This window comes from Trichechus manatus, unplaced genomic scaffold (genome assembly GCF_000243295.1).
Source record: "Trichechus manatus latirostris isolate Lorelei unplaced genomic scaffold, TriManLat1.0 scaffold00033, whole genome shotgun sequence".
In the NCBI taxonomy this organism is placed as follows: Eukaryota; Metazoa; Chordata; class Mammalia; order Sirenia; family Trichechidae; genus Trichechus; species Trichechus manatus.
The window spans coordinates 20,010,427-20,029,750 of NW_004443969.1; the positions used below are offsets into that span (position 1 = coordinate 20,010,427).

The 19,324-nt window shown below is 41.7% G+C and overlaps 1 protein-coding gene across 5 annotated transcripts in view; it reads right to left on the minus strand.

Annotated features, from left to right (window-relative positions):
- Positions 1-19,324, minus strand: part of ZEB2 (zinc finger E-box binding homeobox 2) — a 146,131-nt gene that overhangs the window by 123,510 nt on the left and 3,297 nt on the right. The gene's annotated exons all lie outside the window — the stretch shown is intronic.

Here is a 19,324-nt window from a genome sequence, read left to right on the forward strand (position 1 = left end):
CATCCATTTTTAAATCTGCAGCCTCGAGTACAGTGCCAGCACACAGTAGGAGCTCAGTTCACACAGAATGAATGAACACTGCAATTTTCTGCTGAAATCCCAGAGGCCTAAGAAGGAGCTGGTGGCATACTTTCCCATTATTTTTGCAACTAGACTTTTTATTTTCTTCTCATAATGCAAAGCTCAGATCACCCTCAGGAAGGAAGGTAAAAGCAGCACTGACTGGAACAAGAAAGTGTGCATTTTTCTTCCATGAACCTGACATCAGTTTCAAAGAGGTGCTACCTCTAGTAGGAACAAAATGAAGCAAGTCAGCTCACATGGCAAAGTTTGGAAGAAAAAGGAGCAAACTTGAAAACAAACTGCTTGACCAACCCGGTACTGGTATAGCCATGTAGTCCAGGCCTTTTCCAAGGATCCTGTGGATACTATAAGAGTATGGAAAAGATGCTAGGGAAAGGGGAGCTTGTCTAAGAGACACTGAAACATAGGTGGCATCCCCCAAGTAAATAACTCCAAATTGCCCTGCTAACTTACAGGGGACTGTGAACCAAACAGAAAGAGGTAAGAAGATTTCACTGCAAATTTTTCAAGGGGTAGGCCCTGCAGCTCCATTGACATCTGTGCTTCTCTAACCTTTGTGACCCCTTGTAAACTCAGAAACAGTGCAGCCTAGAGCACGTAATAGTACCTCCCCCAGCCCACCACTCTCCTGAAATTTGAGCCAAGCCCCCTGTGGCTGCAGATCTTATGTTCACAGGTCCTGAAGGGAATCCAGGAAGCATTCTTTGATGAAGTATGCAACGCCCTCCCCGAAAGGTGAGCTGACTGCTGGAATAGGGAATAGTTGTAATCACAGTTGGTGGGGGGTAAGAGCTGGTGAAAGAAGAGGGATCACGAAGTTAACTGGTGACCTTTCGGTTTCCTCCATTTATAGGTCTCATTTTATTTCTACTTGTAATATTAAATGGGAAACAGGTTTAAATAGGGGAGAAATGACGGCATGCCACTCAGAGCAAGTAGCCGAGTTGTCACCTCTAAACTGCCCGTCTCATCTGTGTCCTAAAAGTGATGGTGAGGAAGAGTGATGGCAGAGGGCCTGATACCAGGCCTGAAATCAGAGGATGCTAAGATACTGTCAGGGCTACAGATCGTTTCTTCTTTTTTATGTCTCTTTCCCCAAAATGTCAACGTTACCTAAAGAACGTCTTCGGGGTGAAATCACTACTTTCTGCCTAAAACAGCAAAGAACCATGAGGAATATTTTACACGAGAGAATCTTGATGATCAGATCGATCTGTAACAGTTAACATATTGTTAGGGTGATCTCTATATGGACATATCATTTTAGAGAATGCTAAATATAGGAGAGAATGCTTAAGAAGCCTCCAAAGTCTCTTAACTCCAATGACAGACACATAGTCAAACCCCAAATTCTGCTCAGTTAATAATTAAAATATTTAGAATTTGTATTGTTCAGATGATCAGGATAAGCAGGTGTGCAAGTTAAATTTCTTTCATTAAAAGGATATAGAAAAGCTTAGTGGCTTTTGTTTGAATAATAAAAACAGAATATAAATAAAAATGATTTTTAAATAAAATCTAAACTACAAATTTACTCATGTTCCAATCGAATGTGCTAACAGAATACTTTAAATATAGTAAGCTGATAGTAGAGTTTTGTTAGAAAGTTGCATCTTTCCTAAAAGGAGAGATAATACTACTAAGCAGAGTTCAACTCTGGAAAAAAATTTTCTAGTAATAACTTTATTAACCAGTTTTGGAGGCTTACAGGTAGAATAATAAAGATACAGTCAAAGATTCTAAAGAAAATATCAGCTTTATTATAACCTTCTGGTTCTTCCTTAAACTTTAAAAATAAAACTTGAAGTATTTATTGGATTGGCTAATAGTCTTTATGTCTGTACTACCTGTACTGTGAAAAGAGTTCCCTCTAGGCCTCTGTTGTATCTCTGGGAATGTTTTGTAGCAGACAAAATCCACAGTAGTCAGAACTTCAAGCGTGCAATTTTGAACCTTGTAACAATTTTAGGCTTGCAATTTGTGTCGGCTGCATTTCTTAATCTCGGCCTAAACTATGTGCAGCATTGCTTTTAGAAAAGTGAAAAACGGATGGATTGTGCCATCTATGGCGGTATTTGTTCAGCATTTGGTGCAAACGGGAGAAAAAAGACACAGAATGCATGGATTGATTTTCAAATTACCTCAATATTTTGAAAACATTTTCACCTGCATGCTGAGAATGCTAAGAATGGCAAGGAAGGCAATTGTGCATTTGCACAGCCTCCGCTGCATTCATTTATAAATTACCTCATCACTGACTGAAATTAACACTGATTCTTACAGGCAATTTCTCAATTTCCAATGCTAATTACATTTTTTTTACTTTTAAATTCTGTACCACCTGTTTTGGGCAAGACATCTTAGGCAGCGCGACCGCATTTAATCACAATTTTAATTAACCGCCCTGTAGATGTGAAAAAGAAGCAATTATAATGTAGATGAATGATGATTTTTCTGCATTAAATTGTTTTGTTTCCCTGGTATGTTGATTGTAACACAGCACACAAATACAGTAACTGTACAATTTTTTTCTATTGTAATTTAGTAATTGTTTTTGGAAAACCAGTTTGGGAATGAGTGACTTCATCTGTTTACAAATTGATTGATACCGTTCACTCACTGATTGCTGCGGCGTATATTTTGGTATTGCACAGCCTAGCATAAAATATAATTAGAGATGCACAGGCTTTGCAGCACCATTTTGGAATCTGAAAATCAACTGTAACTGAAGTATGTTTTCCTTGAGCAGACTAGTATCAGTTGGGGCTGATGAAATGATAATCAAAACAATGGGCTTTCCAATTCCACCACTAGTAGAAACCCTTGGTTTCAATCTGATAGTCTAATGTGGTAAGTTTATGAATTGCTCTGTACTAGGCCTGGGAGCTGGGGGCTGGCAAGTCTGAAGCTTGCACAACTCACTCCGATCTGTATCACAAGAAGCATACAAGTGAGGTAAGGAAACAATGATGGGAAACAAAGAGTTGCTGCTTTGGAAATGGAAGGATTGTCCCCAACACCGAGCACAATGCACTGGTGTGCTGTAGCTCTAGACTATCTCATCTCTACACTGTGATACAATAAGATCACATTCATGCTCCTGGCTTGCAGATACAGATCATTAAAGCTGTACCTCGTTGCAGATAGATTCAAAGATCTTATTTATGTGAAGCCACGCTTGTTTCTCACTCAGCTAGGAATGGGATGGGGAAAAGAGACAGCCGCCAATACCTGTATGTTTGAAACCTTATGCTAACTAATAGCTAGAAGATTTACGTTTACTATTTCCGCATGAATTAGAGATTCCTTTAGGAATGCTCTATGCTAATATCACACCCACTCCCCATCTCAGGAAAGTTCTCCTCAACTAACGCACTCCGTTGGTATCAGAGGGCTGGTGTCTCCCCAAATTGTCCAATGAATGGTTCTGAAATGTGCTCACTTGGATGAACCCTGGGCTAGGCCATTTCTGCTAGCCTGGAAAAAAGGGGATAAGGCTATGTAAGCAATTGTGGAAGTTCAAAGGAAACTATTTACAAGATCTCTTCATCTTCTACTTTGCTTTTTTATTTTTTTTAAACACACTATTCTTAGAAGATCCTCAGCTAGGACAGTTCATTCAAAGGTGAGAAGTCATGTTGGTCCTAGCCACGCATTTGTTGCAAAACGTAGCTAGGATTATAGCTTCATTTAGAGCAATTTAAAGAAAGAATGTTATGAGTTGGCACAACAGAGTTGATTTGTTGAGATGGGAGTTGGGGCAGAAGGACTAGTTAGATCATCTATATTGTCTGCCTCTTTCATAAACAGTTGCTAACAAAGTCAGATACATCAAAGCAATGCCAAAGTTCACTTTGTATATTAAGAATCTGCCCCATTAATGTATTATAGGGTATATTCTTTGGCCAGGTTGGAGACTTCCATGTATAAATCTTGTTCACACTTAAGGGATTGAACACAAAAATCACTCACGAAACTAAGAAAATAGACCATGTTGTATCTTGCAATCTATAATGCTACTGAGTTTAAGTCTTTTTCATTTACGATGTTACACAAAAACTGAAGTAAAAGCTTATTCTTTCCTAGCCACCGCTTACCTATATCACCCTTTCTGATTGTGAGAATTATTTGGTATAAATGAACATCGAGTCAAAGTACTACTGGAAAAAAAAAAAGCAATTCATTTCAGTTAGTAAAACCGTCATTGCTAAGAAAGCATGCTTAGGGCAGGTGAAAATGTGTATGTGTTTTACCCTGGAGAGTCCATTTCAGATTTTTAGTGCAGTCTCACTGGTTATTAGCAGAAATACTTGCATGCTGCAGAATATTTTTCTCTCCTTTGCCACCTTCCTCACCTTTCCCATAACAGCTCTCAAGAAAGATGCTGTTTTATGAATGGAGGTAAAAATAACCTTGAATATCTCAAATTATAGGCTCTTTACATAATGAAAAGGGAGTGTTCTGGCAATAGACTTAATTTTTTTTTTTTTCATAAAGTTGTTCCAGCAATAATGCTTGTTTGGAAGTTTCTAAAAGTGGTAACATCTGTGCGCCTGCCGGGATGAAATGTCATCCCACAAACCTTCCTACGAATGGTTTGTCTTTGAGAGAAAATAAAGTACCTGATCCCCGGCCTTAGTCAGTCTTAGCTCCCTGTATCTTCACACTCTGACTCACTGCACGTTCCTTCGAGCAGAAAGCTGCTTCCCATGACTACCTCCTCGATATAAACTCGCTAACTAATCTCTTAGCAAACACTTGAAGCAAACCTGAAGAGAGGAAAAAGACGCAGAGGGGGAACAAAAAAACCGGCCCAGATAAAGCTCAAGACACATTCAACGGGCCACTGGCATCTAAATTTAGCACCAAACTTAAGTTTTCTTTTGAAGAACTAGTTGCTATCTCTGGAACAGGGACTTTTGCAACAATTATTTTATTTTTAAGTCTCAATCCTAATTCTTTTGCTCTCTCTTAAATGGGGCTCACTTTAACATAAACTCCCTTAATTTCTTTCTGGCTACCACAAGCCTACCCTTACAGGTATTTGCAAATGATTTAGTTTGTAACTGCATGTTTTTGAAAAATTACATCTTTTTTATGCACGTCCACCCAGACTGCACTGCACGCGCGTAAGGTAAGTCTTCCTTAGGAGTTTATACGAGAATCCACTGTTGGAAGTAAATAATGACTTTCAACCAACGATCAAAGAAAAAATAAATCTTTTACCCTAATAAGACTTTTTAAGACTGGAATCCCATTTTTAAATGGATAACAGCTAAGAGGCTACTGGCAATCTATTTATTTCCCAAGCTGTGTTTTAATGTTGGTTATGGAGAAACTGGACGAGTTCATAGGCCCCATGGGCTTCAAAGTTAAAGCTTTTAAAATAAAGTTGGTATGTAGTATTTGAAAACATATTGTTTGGAATTTAAGTTTTAATATCTAGGAATAAACAGAGCATTAAATCAAGCAAAACTGTGACAAGGCCAATATGCACATGGATGATGCCAGCAAGGCATCTTCAGCCCTTTGTTCACAGCTTAACAAAACTGTGCCGTCACACCGCTTTAGTTCAACAGTGCCTGTCGAATGGGCATCAGCAGATCAGCCAATGCCTGTCATACACAGAGCTAGAAGATGGTTTGAAAGCAAGGGCTTATTCGACCCCCAAGTCTAGTTGCAAAGTGAAGAGGATTTTAAATCATCTGGCGAAGACACCTCCCGCCCCCCACCAAAGTTAGAAGAGATGGGGAAGGATGACAAAAATTATTGTGTTTAAAAAAATTTAAAAAAGACATAAAGGATAAAATAAAAAAAAGTACTCGGGCAAAGGAAGTGCCTGTCATATCTGTTTTCTTATTAAAAGCAATTATGAAAGTTTTACAGTCAGAGAATTTTTCTTAACGTAACATTCCTGAGAGCAAAAGAAAAGTTTCACATCATCCTGATTTTAAGATTTTGCCACATTTTTGGGCCTTCATCCAACTGAATGAATGCACTTATGTTATCAGGATAGGAGGGCATGATCTGACAAAGAGAACTGGCACCCCCATATAATTCAAAAGACTTTGTCTTCAAACATATTTTTGGCTATGTGGTTGCTTTCATTGCCCAAAATGCATTAACTTTTGAATTTACAACGTGTCCTGAGCTCTGGTCTCCGCGAACATTTATTTTGCTTCAGAAGAGAACTTGAAGAAAACAAAACTAGTGAAGAGAAGGATTGTTAACTTTCCTACAAGTTAACAATTAGGGAAAACAAAACAAAAACACCCAAACGCCTTATTTCCCTCCTGTAACACTGATCATGAGATTTGTCTTTCAAGCTTTAATAAGTGCTAGGGAGGTGACTGAAAACTTCTCTTCTGTTTAATTAAGTGTACCCACTCCTCTTTAGGCATCCAATCAGATTAAATAAGAGCAAACCCCCAGAGCAGGGCTGGGGAGCCCTAGTGGTAAGAATTAGCTGGAGGTGTTCTGAATCTCGACCTTCAAACTTTCTCCAGGACACAGTTCCACTGAGATCTGAGCATGTGCAGCTGAGGTTCCCCTTGCACTAAAGTTGAAAAGCTCTCGCTCCCAACCTCTCTCCCCCTCTCATTCTGTCTTTCACTCTGCTACTGTCAGCTTGCTGCCTGTACTTTAGCTGTCTCTTTTCCAGTCTCTACCCTGTCAGTTTCTGGCCTGCCAATTTCAACTTGAAGCTTGACTGGGCTGATTTGATGCAAATACCTCCAGGGAAAACCCTGAAACTGATGAACAGTTAGTTATGTCAAGTCGATTTTGCACCATCGGGAAAAGGTAACCTCTGCGAGGAAAAAAACAGCAAGGTTAAAGAGACAAGGGCTTTTCACGTGTAATACCTCTGCTGCACATCTCGTTCACTGTTTACCATCCCTCAGAAATTGTAACTGTCAGAATTAGTCCTAATTGCAGATGCGAAAGCTGCCATTATAATAAAAACAGAGGCAGTGCAGGCATTAAATGCAGCAGCCTAATTTGTGAGACTACAGAAAAGGTAGAGTAAATGAATATTTCATTACTTTAATTACCAGGGACTACTCTTTTCTTGCTGTCTTATGATAAGTGTTGCTGTAACCAGCAATAGCAAACATCCACTAAAACATAAAGTGCAATAATTGTCCTGCTGTCAGGATCACTGCTTTAAAATACGAGCAGGGAAAAAATATAATGGTTTATCTATTTCTTAGAGATTGCAGAAGTAGAAGACGGAAATTCATTTAATGTCAGGGGAGGAAGAAAAGATGCACACACAAAGGCACCAGTAAACAGATTTTAGTCAGAGAATAATGCCTCCAAGGGAGAGAAGGAAAAAGAAAAAACAAACAAACAAACAAAAACCAGTTGACTGTACATTTGAAATGTTAGCCCTAAAAGAATGATGGAAGGTGAAAAGTAGGAGAGAACAGAGGTTGGCTATTTTATGGGAAAATTTTGTTTTGGGGCTGCACAACGTACTAGCTTAGACATTATAAAATAAAACGCAAGCGACTGGGGGAAAGACAAGAGGAAAATGAGTGGTTTCCAAATGATTGAGCAAAGGTGGAAAAAGTTCAACTTGGCAAAAGTTTAGAAGCTCAGTGCAGTTCCATTTACAAAGGCTAGATAAAGCCTGCCAGAAAAAGGACTTTGCCTGCAGTTTCAGAGCCCTGATTCATAAGTTTGGGGAGTATCAATAATTCCTCACCACTGACACCTTGAAAATCCCTGGACACCTCTCTGTAAATGTCAATTTCAGGTAAAGGAGCAGAGGGGGGTGGGAGGTGGGTGGATGCTGGGATGTGGGAGGTGGGTCTGGGAGTGGGGGTGTGGTTGAGCAGGTTTGCTGAAACTGGTTGAAGCCAGCCTGTCTCTGCATTTATCACTCTGTCCCAGAGGAGGTGTTTGTTCAACATAGCAGTTTGACAGCACAAAAACACTGTGGCCAGAAGCCCTATCAAAGAACCTACTGACACGTATCATTCGTGGTCTTGGTTTCACAAGGCAAAGCTACCTTACACTTTATCTGCACAAGCATAAAACTCCACACATTTCTAAATGCTCAGTATAGTTTTCAGCCCCCCTTCCTTTTATTCTTTTTTAAATATTGTAAACACTACTTTAAAATACCATCTTTATTCAGGACTTCAGAATGCTGTTTTAAAAACCATAATAATTTGCAAGCACTTTAGGATCATCTGTGTTAAGGCTGGTAATACAGAAGGAAAATGAGAGAAAACCGTTTAAAAACACAAAGCTAATAATTTATCCTAAATAGTACATTTAAAGCTCAGATTAATAGGTGCAAGTAAGTTTCCTAAGAGTTATGCGGCATAGGGAACAGTTTTTTTTCCCCCCCTCTTACCGTAAGTCCCACTAAACAAGAGTCTGCATTAATTCTTCACCTCTACCATTATTGTTTAAATGTATTTCATTCACAAGCTACATGATTGCAGTGAAAATTATATAGGGACAGTATTAGGGTTGGAGTACTAGGGTACACGTGGGCATGTGTCTTGGGAATCTGTGCATATGTGGGCTGTATTTGGTTTTCAAATTCCCATCAGCAGAGCAAAGGTGATGGGAAATCTGTAGAGGACACCCATTTTGCTCAGAGATTTTTCCCTCTTAATGGGCCTATTTATTATGAAAACACAGCTTACTGGCTTCTTTATATACAAACCTCACCTCTCAAAACTGAGAAATCTCATGATGTGAAACACTTCCATTGATGTGTTTTGTGTCTAAAATAGAAACTTAGGTACTTCCAAGAATAGACAAATGGCAAAGTTTCTTTGATTGCAGCTACTCAGATACATAAGACAATATAAATGCAATTTGAACTAAGAAACAGTGAACACTACATACTACATTCATAGATTGCCTGGGCAGTGAATTATTTGAAATTTACCCATCTGTTTAAGAGAGGGGAGAAGAAACAGATCTTACATTGCATGATATCTTAATCTGTTGATCTATTATTGATTGCTTCTTATTTTAGAGAAGGGGCGGTTAGCACCTTGTCAAGAGTGTCTTTCTTGTAAAAGGAAATATGAAACAGTATATAAAGAACAAAAATCACTACGTTGTCATATTATCAACGTAATATTAATGAGGAATTCATTACAGTTTTTTATGTAGAATATGTTTCGCCATTCTGTCATTGGAAACCACTAATGACAATTATCTATTCCCAAAAGGATGCAGTTGTTGTAGTCATTTACTTTTATCACCTGATATTATTTAAAATGTTTCTACCATCTCCCGGTGATTTAAAAAATAAAATTTCCTATCTTTGTTCTAATGATAAAATTAGCTGAACTGACCAGTATGTGTTCATTGTTTGATTGAAATAATATCTTCATCTAAGTAGGACTTAAAATTTTAGCTTCAAAATATTCAAGTTCAGAATTAGATCTTCTCTAGTTTATAGTGGAGTGTGTAGATTTAAGTTAAAATAACAGACAGCCACCAAAAAAAATTAACAACAAGTTAAAAATGGATTCTATGCAATAGAACATGACATTTAATCCCATAAATCATAGGAAAAGTCATCTGGAGTCCTGATTTTATATGTAAAAGAAGAAGAAAAAAGGTAACAAATACTTATCCTAACATTTCTGTATCGTCTTCTAATTCTAACAGCTACTTCAAATCCCATGCCCTCAACTCAGCTCAGTAATAGAACTAAATTTGTAAATAATCATGAATCATTAGGATGATTACATTCCTCAATTGAAAAATGAAAGCAAAGTTCAATCAGATCCTTCCTTCTCAAAATGCTTGCTCCTCTTACACTCCTCATGTGTCCGCGCTGCTTGCTCTTCCGAAGTCTGGTTTTCAGAAGCCCATATTAATTTCTAACCAATACTGCAGCATCCACTGTAAATGTATATGGCTTTATTAGCTAGCATACTTTCTGGGGTCACAAACACCCAGTATCTGATGTGACTTGGATCATCTTTCTTCCCCTTTCTCTTTTCAGCTCCTTTAACTTTCCTGTCAGAAGCCTGAAAAAATATGCACAGTTACTGTAGCTGAGGGGAGACAAAGTTGAACTTCTGGGTTGGCAATCAGAGAATAATTCATGAGCAGATTTCTAGCAAATGATATGATTTGCTAAATTTTGGTATTTGATTTATATTTATGTACTCCTGCTACTGCGAAGGTTTTGCCAACCTCAATTAGATCATGAATGAGATAATTTTAATTCAGTCCCTAAACTGTGACCTGACCATGGTCTGAAAGTGTTCAAAAAGTAATTTTAAGCCTCCCTTTGATTTGAAAAGGAATACTGCATGCTTGGTCGTTCATACAAATAACATAAAACTTAATTATTGGATGATCTGGCAGAGGACCTTCTGGCCAAACAACAGTCAATGCCAGCTACTGTAATGCTGGCGCTGCCCAGGCCCCCGAGCGCACAGCCCCCTCGTATATGGGCGTTTGTTCATTGTGTCTCAGGGCAAGATGCTTTCAAACAGGATTCACGGGTCTGGGAGGCAAGAGTGCAACGGGAAGGGTGTACCATATTTATAACTCCAGTTAAAAAATGCTGTCTCACCTAGAAGGGAAGTAGACCTGCGCTGTCAAATCACCAGGAGGCTGTGACAAAGGGAGCTTGCAGCCTGACACACGGTGTAACAACACAGCAAACACCTTTAATTCTGTCATGTCTCATACCCTTTACTTTCTCACACATTTGTGGCTGCTGGAACGTTGACACCTACACTCTTTTTCGAAACTAAATAAGGCAATCTTATTTCAGCCTAAATGCAACACCTGTAAAGTTATTCTTGTGCCCAGCAAAAAAAAAAACCCATTAACTCCTTCCTCTTATAAATGCCTCTCTGCTTGCTTTGGAAAGTCTCAAGTTGGTAACGGCCAGCATGAGGCCCGGACTCTGAGGTTCATATGACCTCCCAAGCTCCGAAAGATAGGCAACACTTCCCCCTTGCAAAGATGCGAAGGCTGAGATAACTGTCACTGCCCCATTGGCCTCCTACAGCTTTTGAACTTGAAGGCCCTTTCCTGATCACAAACTTCTGGTGTCTTCTGTAGTAAGGAGAGAGGCCCCAGCTGTTTCATTCCCTCTAGCTACCGTAGTCTAATATTTTAAAAGCTAGAAATGAAAATAGCTTTTCTAAAGATATTTCCTGGAAATTTTAATGTGCTGCCTTGATTTCTTTTCGTTCTTCCTCTCTCTCTCTCTCCCTCTTTTTTTCCTTTGCCAATTATAAACCACCATTTGAAGGGCTTATGAGCAATGTAAGTCCACCTCATCTAATTAAACCACATTGTTTTAAAAGCTTGAACAGTTTTCATGTCTACAAGACTTGCCTGAATAATAAACTGCTAAAGCCAGAATGCTGAGTGTCTTTAGAGAGCCAGGATTTTTATCTGCTGCAAAAAGGGCCAGGCATTCAAAGAGTTAAAGAGTGTTCCCGCATTGCTGGGTAGGTTAATATCACAGCTGCCTGGTAAAGCATTATCCCCGTACCTCACTTAACAAAAGCCTCCTTTTGCAAACAGACTCCCACTTTCCCCCCAAGTGTCCAAAGGTGTTTACTGAAGTAAATCTGCCTAAATCCTTCATTGCTTGGGTCATGGGGGTGGATAGGAAGGGTGGAAGGTGTAGGGATAATCTCTTTTTGTAAATTCTGTAAATCTTCTGGGAAAAAGAAAAAAAATTAGGAATCTGTGTCACATGCTCGTGTACAACTTCTAATATCTCCGTTAGTTCTGCTCTTATAAGTGAAATGTGCCACCATGGCTATTGGAAAAGCCCCGTTTCAAATTATTCACTGTGCTATTTGAAGCGGTTACACTTCCAAAGTTGTGTGTGTGTGTTTTGTATGCTTGATCTAATTGTTGTAGAAAAACTGTTGGTATCTTAAAGTGGTTTCAGAAAGAAAAAAGAGAGAGAGAGAAAAGACAGTTTCGGAGCAAGATAATGTAGCTGAAAAGTTGTCACGAGAGCTTTCTGCTCTTGCTGTGGTCTCCTTCCAATACCATTAACTGCATGTTACTTTTACATGTTGAAAATGGAGGCAAATAACACAGTAAAACCTGACAGGTCCGCCTGCAAGGGTTTAAACAGTTCCCAGTAAGAAGAAGCCCTTTAGGCATAAACTTTCTCTCTCAAGAGAACGTGAATACCAGCAACCCCTCCCTACAAATCTTGAAGCATCCAGTTTGAGATACAAAAAGGCTGTCATCTCACAAATGTTAAACATACTAAAAAAATCTGGAAAAAAAAGTATGGAGAAGGTGTGAAAAACGTGGCACTTTACAGCCCTCAAAGCTTTTTAAAATAGAACAACTTTTCCCCCTAAAATTCTTTTCAGAGAATTTTTTTTCTTCTCCTTTTTGGCTCATTTGAGAGTTTCTTTCTTGGCTGTTTTCCTCTTTCATTTGAAAATATGAATTATCATAAAAAGTCAGAGGAAAATGGGAAAGTCTTTTCCAGTTTTCTGAGGGTTTATCAGTGTACCGAGGCTGGGTGTAAGCACTTTTCCCTTTTTCTCTGGTACAGACACCCATCACTAAAACCACAGCAGGGGCTCCCGAGACTTTATCCCTTCTCTCCTGAGCAGCCTCCAGCTGGCCCCTTCCCTTCCACCCCCAGCCCCTCACCTCCCTGCCCTAATGGTAAACAATAATAGTTATTAAAGCCAAATAATAGGCAGCACTCAAGAGCTGGAAGTCCACGCACCTGACCCCAAGTCTAACGGGCTTCTAGGGGTAGAATTTGATCTCTCCCTGACACTTTTTACCTCAAGTGTGAGCGGGTGGCCATGAATAGTACAGACATGCCATCTTGTAACACTATATGCCTGTCAGGAGGGACAGGGCCTGGTTGAGCATCAACTATATAAGGCTGGTAACTAGGGAAAGCCCAACAAACAGCCACAAACACCTAAGTTATTTTACTCAGCCACTACCCTCCGCCTCTCTCTCTCCCTCTGTCTCTCTTTCTCTCTCTCCCTCTCTCTCTCTCTTTCTTTTCATCTTGGCTTTCTGTGGCAGAATGCAAATGGAGCCTGCCGGCGGTGAAAGGGCTGAATTGTGATTAAGAAGAAGAAGAGCTCCTTTCTTTGTTCTCCCCTCAGGGGATGTTTACTGGGAGAGACACAGCGGATCAGATATGAAAGGCATTCAGGTCAGCATTGATGTGAGCGAAAGTGAAATCATACCTAAGGCATTCAAAAGACCGCCGTGTCAGGGGTTCAGCTAACGGTGCAGCTACTGTGTGTATCTTCCCGGAGAGGCAAAAACCTTTTCACAGGCTGGCGATTTTTTCTCCCTAATTTACTACAAAATCATAAAAGTTCCCCCCACCCCGTTTACCTCCCACCAGATAACACAAGAGTTAGTATTTTCTCTCCTCGTGGACCACACGCGAAATCAGACCAACTTCTACTAACTCTATTACCTAAACGAATCAGCAAGACATCATCTGAACTGTGAAACCTTTTTTTTCTAAACAGGTGTATTCATGTATACTACATATATGCATAATATGTAGGGGAGAACTGAATGAAGATAAAAGCCAAAAGACACACACATACACACACACATACACACACACCAATGGCTTTTCCACTCACCTCCCTCGGAGGAAACACAACACCACACACAGACACACACACAGACACACACACACACACACACACACACACACACACACACAGGATAAAACCAGTACAGAACACCTTAAAACGAAATCCTTTATTTACTTTGTAACTACTAGTTACACTTTTCCTGAGCTTTCAGTCTGACACAACTGTCACCCAAGATAAAAGTATTTGGCACATAGCTATTAAGGCAAAGCCTTCCATAAAGTCTACCGATTATTATCGTTTTCCTTTTAAAAAATGCTTGATGAAGAAATACTTGGATCCTACTTTTCAAAAGTTTATATCCCTCACCGCCCAAATAGTCATTCAATAGATTTTCCAAGTGGTAAGCTGATGCTGTTGGCATAAACAGAGCTATGTAAATATATACAAAATTCACAAATCACAGCAAACATACAAATAATGAGGAGGTGCCTGGCTGTTTCAAGGCTTAAAAATGAAAAGGAAAATCACATTTCATCTTCTGGTTGCTAAAGAAAGAAAAAGAAATGGGGTGGGGGGGAAGGGCTCTATTTATTGGTTTTAAATCATTCTTCCCTCTGCTCTGATTTTTTTTTTCCCCCAACCGTCACATCTTGGCTAAAAAGCATATTTGGGCTTATGTTAACGTCTGCTTTTGTGGCGACATTTAATTCTGTATATTTTCAACTAGTGTTTCTGCATCACAGATTTTCCTCCTTTATCTCTTTGCTCTAAAAAGACAACCAAAGAGCAATCAAAAAGGTGTCTGACTTGGCCATTCAGACAATTGCCCCCTTGTGGGAATGCGGGAATGAATGGTACAGTGGACACCCCAGCACCATTGACGTTATAAACATGTAAATGAAACACATTAGGGCAGACAATCAATTGTCTGTGAGCATTGCAAACCTGCACTCCCTCTCTCTGTGACAGGCACAAAATAGTGTCTACCTTGGGAAGCCACGGTGCTGGAGAGGGAAAGGACAAAGAGTTCCCTTTCACACAGAAGAAAATGCACCTTAAAAGCCTTGGAAGAATGCAGATGACAGAAACTGTTGTAAGGAAAAGAATCTCCCACATCTTGGAATAAACGCGGCACTGCTAGAGAGTGCCTTTCCTTTCCTACCTTTCCTTTCCTACCTTCAGGGTAGACACACATTTTTCCTAAGCAATATTATTAACATGGCATTAGGGTCTTTGATAACCCCTTGGTATTTTCCTTACTGTGTGCAAATTAAGAAAGAAAGAATCCAAAACATATGACATTACAGTTTAGAGGGGAACTTTAACCTAGCTTTTATTCTTATTTGAAAATAAATGCTTAAAAACGTAAACCTACTTGTATTTGGCAACAGAGAGATAGCGTAAATAAAGTTTAAAATCCTTAGCCCACCCTTACCCCTGCTAGAACACCACGCTATGGATGCCAGCAGGCTAATGGCCGTGCTACGAAGGCAGGCTTCTACCCCAATTCGGGTAATTTTTTCCAAACCAAAAGAGAATAAATAGATCCGTCTAGATACATAGCCCCCAGCCTTGTGTGTGTTCAGTGTGACAAAACTTGCAGAAGATCCACACAGAGGGGAAAGGATGGAGATGGATATCTTTGGAGCGTCCTTTTAACTGGTACCTGCCACACAAACTGCCTCTCAGTGCCTTGAGAGTCAGCAAACAGGCTTCCTATAAGCTCATCAACTTTACGAAGGAAGCTACTAGCAAAAGATGTTCACGCTCGCAAAGATAACCAAGTCTGAAACGACTGTCCTCCAGAGGATACTTCCCTGCCTCAGTGTGTACCGAGGGGTTCTCTGCCTCAGAGCCCCATTCCAACTTCAGCTCTCAGGGAGGAGAGCAAGGAGCTATATCCTTTAGAAGGGGCTGATTGCATTTCCTTTCCTTTTCACTTAATCATCTATGAAAAGGGAGCAACTTTTCAGTCCATTGCCTCTAGGCATCACCACCAGCACCTCCACTCCCTTTCAAGGAGTGGTAAGAAGTGGGGGTTCATCATAAACAGGGATAATCATTTCTGCTCATCTGGCTGTTTCTGCTCTAGGATCCAAAGCTCTGAAAACATTCAAATTTATCCCTTTTCATTATTACTGAAAATTGGAGACCAAAGGAGTTTGGAAAAAGCTCCCTCCCCATCTCCTCCACCTAGTCCCTAACCCTTTAACTGAAACTTTGGAGAAAAAAATCAAACTTAACTTTTCTTTCCTTCTTTCATCCCTCTCTTTTTTTTCCCCCTCCCAATTCAGTTTTCCCAAAGACAACTTCATTCCCTTTTCTGCAACAGTTTCCGGATTTGATTTTAGTTACAACAGGCATGCGTGCGTGTGTGTGTGTGTGTGTGTGTGTGTGTGTGTAATTTTTCAGAGGCTGATGCTGGAAGTCGGAAGGCAGGCCTCTCTTCTCAGGCTCCTCGGGAGGCAAGAGGGAAGCAGGCGCATCCCCAGGAGCCAATGCCCAAAACCCGGGCAAAAGCAACAAACTTTGCAAGTTACACGGGCTGTGCCAGTGGCAGGCAGGCAGCAGCCGGGCATCCAAGGCTCAGAGTGCTTAGTTTCTGACTCCAAGGCTGTATGGAGATAGTGGGGTATAATCGAGGGAATGTAAAAAGGGGGGCTGGGTTTTCCCCCTCCTCTCCAGCTTCAGTGAAAGTGTTACGAAGTGAGTCAGGCGACTGGGGATCATCTGACTGAACTTTCTTGAAACTGACACACATTCTTGTCTCTTGCCTGCCGGCAACTTGCTTTCGCCTCCTTTCCCCCTCACCCCACTCCCCCTTTTCTCCAGCACATCTTATTTTCTTAGAAGAGATTTCATCCCTTTCCATGTGGGGGAAAGGGGAATCCTGCTTGATACAGGTTAACTTGGCTCTGACACTGTCTTTGCAGGCATCTTGCTAGCCTAACAATCTTGAAGGGTGAATTTTAGAGACTTGTTTCATTCTTTGTACATTTCTTTTCCTCGAACTGCCTCCTTCTCCTTTGCTGTTTAACAATTGTATACAGCATTGCCTCCTAACCCACGTTCCTGACCAACCTCTCAAACACACACTGTTTTACACGTTTTATCTCCTGTCGCCTTAGTCTATATGTACATGTACTGTTGACTTCATTAAAATTATATAAAGTACCATTCTAGTTTTCTGGATGACCATTTTTTTTTTTTTAGCTTTTACTTCTATGATTATTATTGCCATTATTCCTTTCCAGGAATTTCTATATGATTTTGATAAGCATCATCATATTTAGTGTTATCAGCAAAGACACAAGCCCAAAAGTGACATCTTTTCCATGAAGCCAAGAAAGAAGAAAAATCCACTCAGTTCAGATAAATCCTTGTAATTCCCAAAGGGAAAAGATACGCGCTTGCTGAGAAAGAGAATGAAAAAAAGGAGGGGGGACTTTTCTACCTGCTTCTCAAAATCAGGACATTGCTCAGTCAAATCAAACTGAAAGAAAAATACTGACAAGTAACCAATTTACAGCCTGTTTTTCCACAGATGATTTGGAAAAAGAGACAGGTAATAGTCAAAGCTAGAGAAGCTGTAAGCCATGGACAGGCTTGATGTTAAGTGTGCAGAAGCTGGGCGAAATGCCTTAAAATGTACAGTTCAACTTTCCATTCCGGAGTGTTGAGGCTTCTCCCAAGTTAGTGGCTGTGCGGAGGGGAAATGTGTGCAGTGCCCATGGCTGTGCACCTCCCTGGCTCTCCGTTCCACCTGCGAAGCCCCCATCAGGCCTCCCTATTTGCTGCCCTCCCCCCGCCAGGTTCCCAGCGAGCCAGGAGTCCTCTTTCTCCAGACCTGGGGTCTGGCCTGACCTCACTGGCCAGGCTGGTCATCGTCGCAAAATCCCGAAGAGGGTGGGAGGAGGAAGGCAAGAAGAAACAAACACTCTACAACAGTCTTTCCTGCAAAAGAACACTTCTGGGAGCCTTGCTTTAAATCTCATTCTCTTTTCTCTCAAAAAAAAAAAAAAAAAAAAAAACATAAGAAGAAGAAAAAAAAGCCTCCTTGACACAAAGCTTTTGTTATCCAGTTGATCAGCAACGTGCTTTAGATACTTGTAAGAGAGGGAAAAAAGCCCCACAACAGACATTGATTTTAGCAAATCAATAACCAACATTTAATAAAAGGAACGGAGGAAATACAAGAGAGGAGAGGGGGACATTAGGTGTAATTTTAGTGTCTACTAAATTACCCAGAGACGGGGAAGGGGAGGTCTCCTGTGTAAGGACCACCTTAAATAATGCCAGACACCAGCGTGAAAAAAATTAAATTAAAAGAGAGAGAGAGAGGGAGAGAGACTTAAAAAGAAGCAGCCTGAACTGGATCTCGGAATATATTATTGTACTTGTTTTTTTGTAATACTAAGCCAAGCAAACAGATCAAAGGCAGCACAAAGGGAAAAGGCAGGATAACGTAACGAACAGTTTCTGACTAAAATTCCTCTATCACTCCCCCATATGGCTCGACACCTCCACCACACAAGCAAGACACACACACACACACACACACGCACACACACGCACGCACAAAACCTAGAGAGAGAGAGAGAGAGGGAGAGAGAGAGAGAGAGAAGCATCATTTGTCTCTAATCAAAATTCTCTCGTCTTTGTGTTTTTCTCCCTCCAGCACCCCACACTGCGCCCCCTCCCCGCGCCGCGCAGCTCTAGGGCAGGCGGGGGGCGCGCACAATTGTGGTCTCTAGAGGAAAGTTGCTCCAAGTGGGCCCGGGCGGTCCCCGCGAGGCGCGGGTTGGGGTTGCAGGAGGCCGGGAGGCCGGGCTGGGCCGCGTCCTCGTGCCCAGCTCGGGAGCGTCTACGCGGCCCCGCGTCGGGTGATCGGCTGGGAGCGAAGGGAGCGAGAAGTTTCCTTTCCGAGTCTGGACGGAGCTTGTTTGTTTTGGGGGATTGGTTTATTCTTTTTAAACTCAGTATCCTCCGTCAGCTACCCCCCCGGCACCCTCTCGCGTCCCCAGCCCTCTCCCCTCCCCCAGGCGCCTTCCGCGCTCTTGCCAATCACTTTTCTCTTTTATTCCCACGATTTTGTTTTGGGTTATACCTAGGGGGTCTCTCTCGGTCTCCCCTCTCTCTCTCTCTCCCTCTCCCTCTCTTTCTCTCTCCTTTTCCTTTCTCTGTCTCTTTCCAAGATGGACCGACTAAACTGTCAGTCCCCTCTTAATCTCCCACCTCTGGTCGGTGTGTCCACCTCGCACCCCCACCTCCTTCCTCCTTCCTGACTCAAGCCTGGATAACGGGCTCCTCCTGCCCATGTAGAAACTGCCCGGAAAAGTCTCGCTGCGACTCCGCCAGCCCCCGGCGTGGGGGCCCGAGTCCACCGGAGAGGAGCCACCCGCCCCCGAGCCCGCACCGACCCCGCCGGACCCCCACGGGGCCGGCCGAGTCCCTCCCACCCCGGGGTTCCGGCGCGCCGGGCGGCCCCGCTGCCCGCGGACCGTTACTTGGCGCACGGAGAGGCGGCTGGGTGACTCCGGCAAGAAACTTTGAGCCTCACTGAGAACAGCCCCAGGTCCCCTCTCCCGCCCGCGCAGTCCCCGGGCCACCCCCACCCCCGCCCCGGGAGCCTGCCCGACCTGGCGCCCAGGCCCCCGCCCTTGCCTGGACGCTCC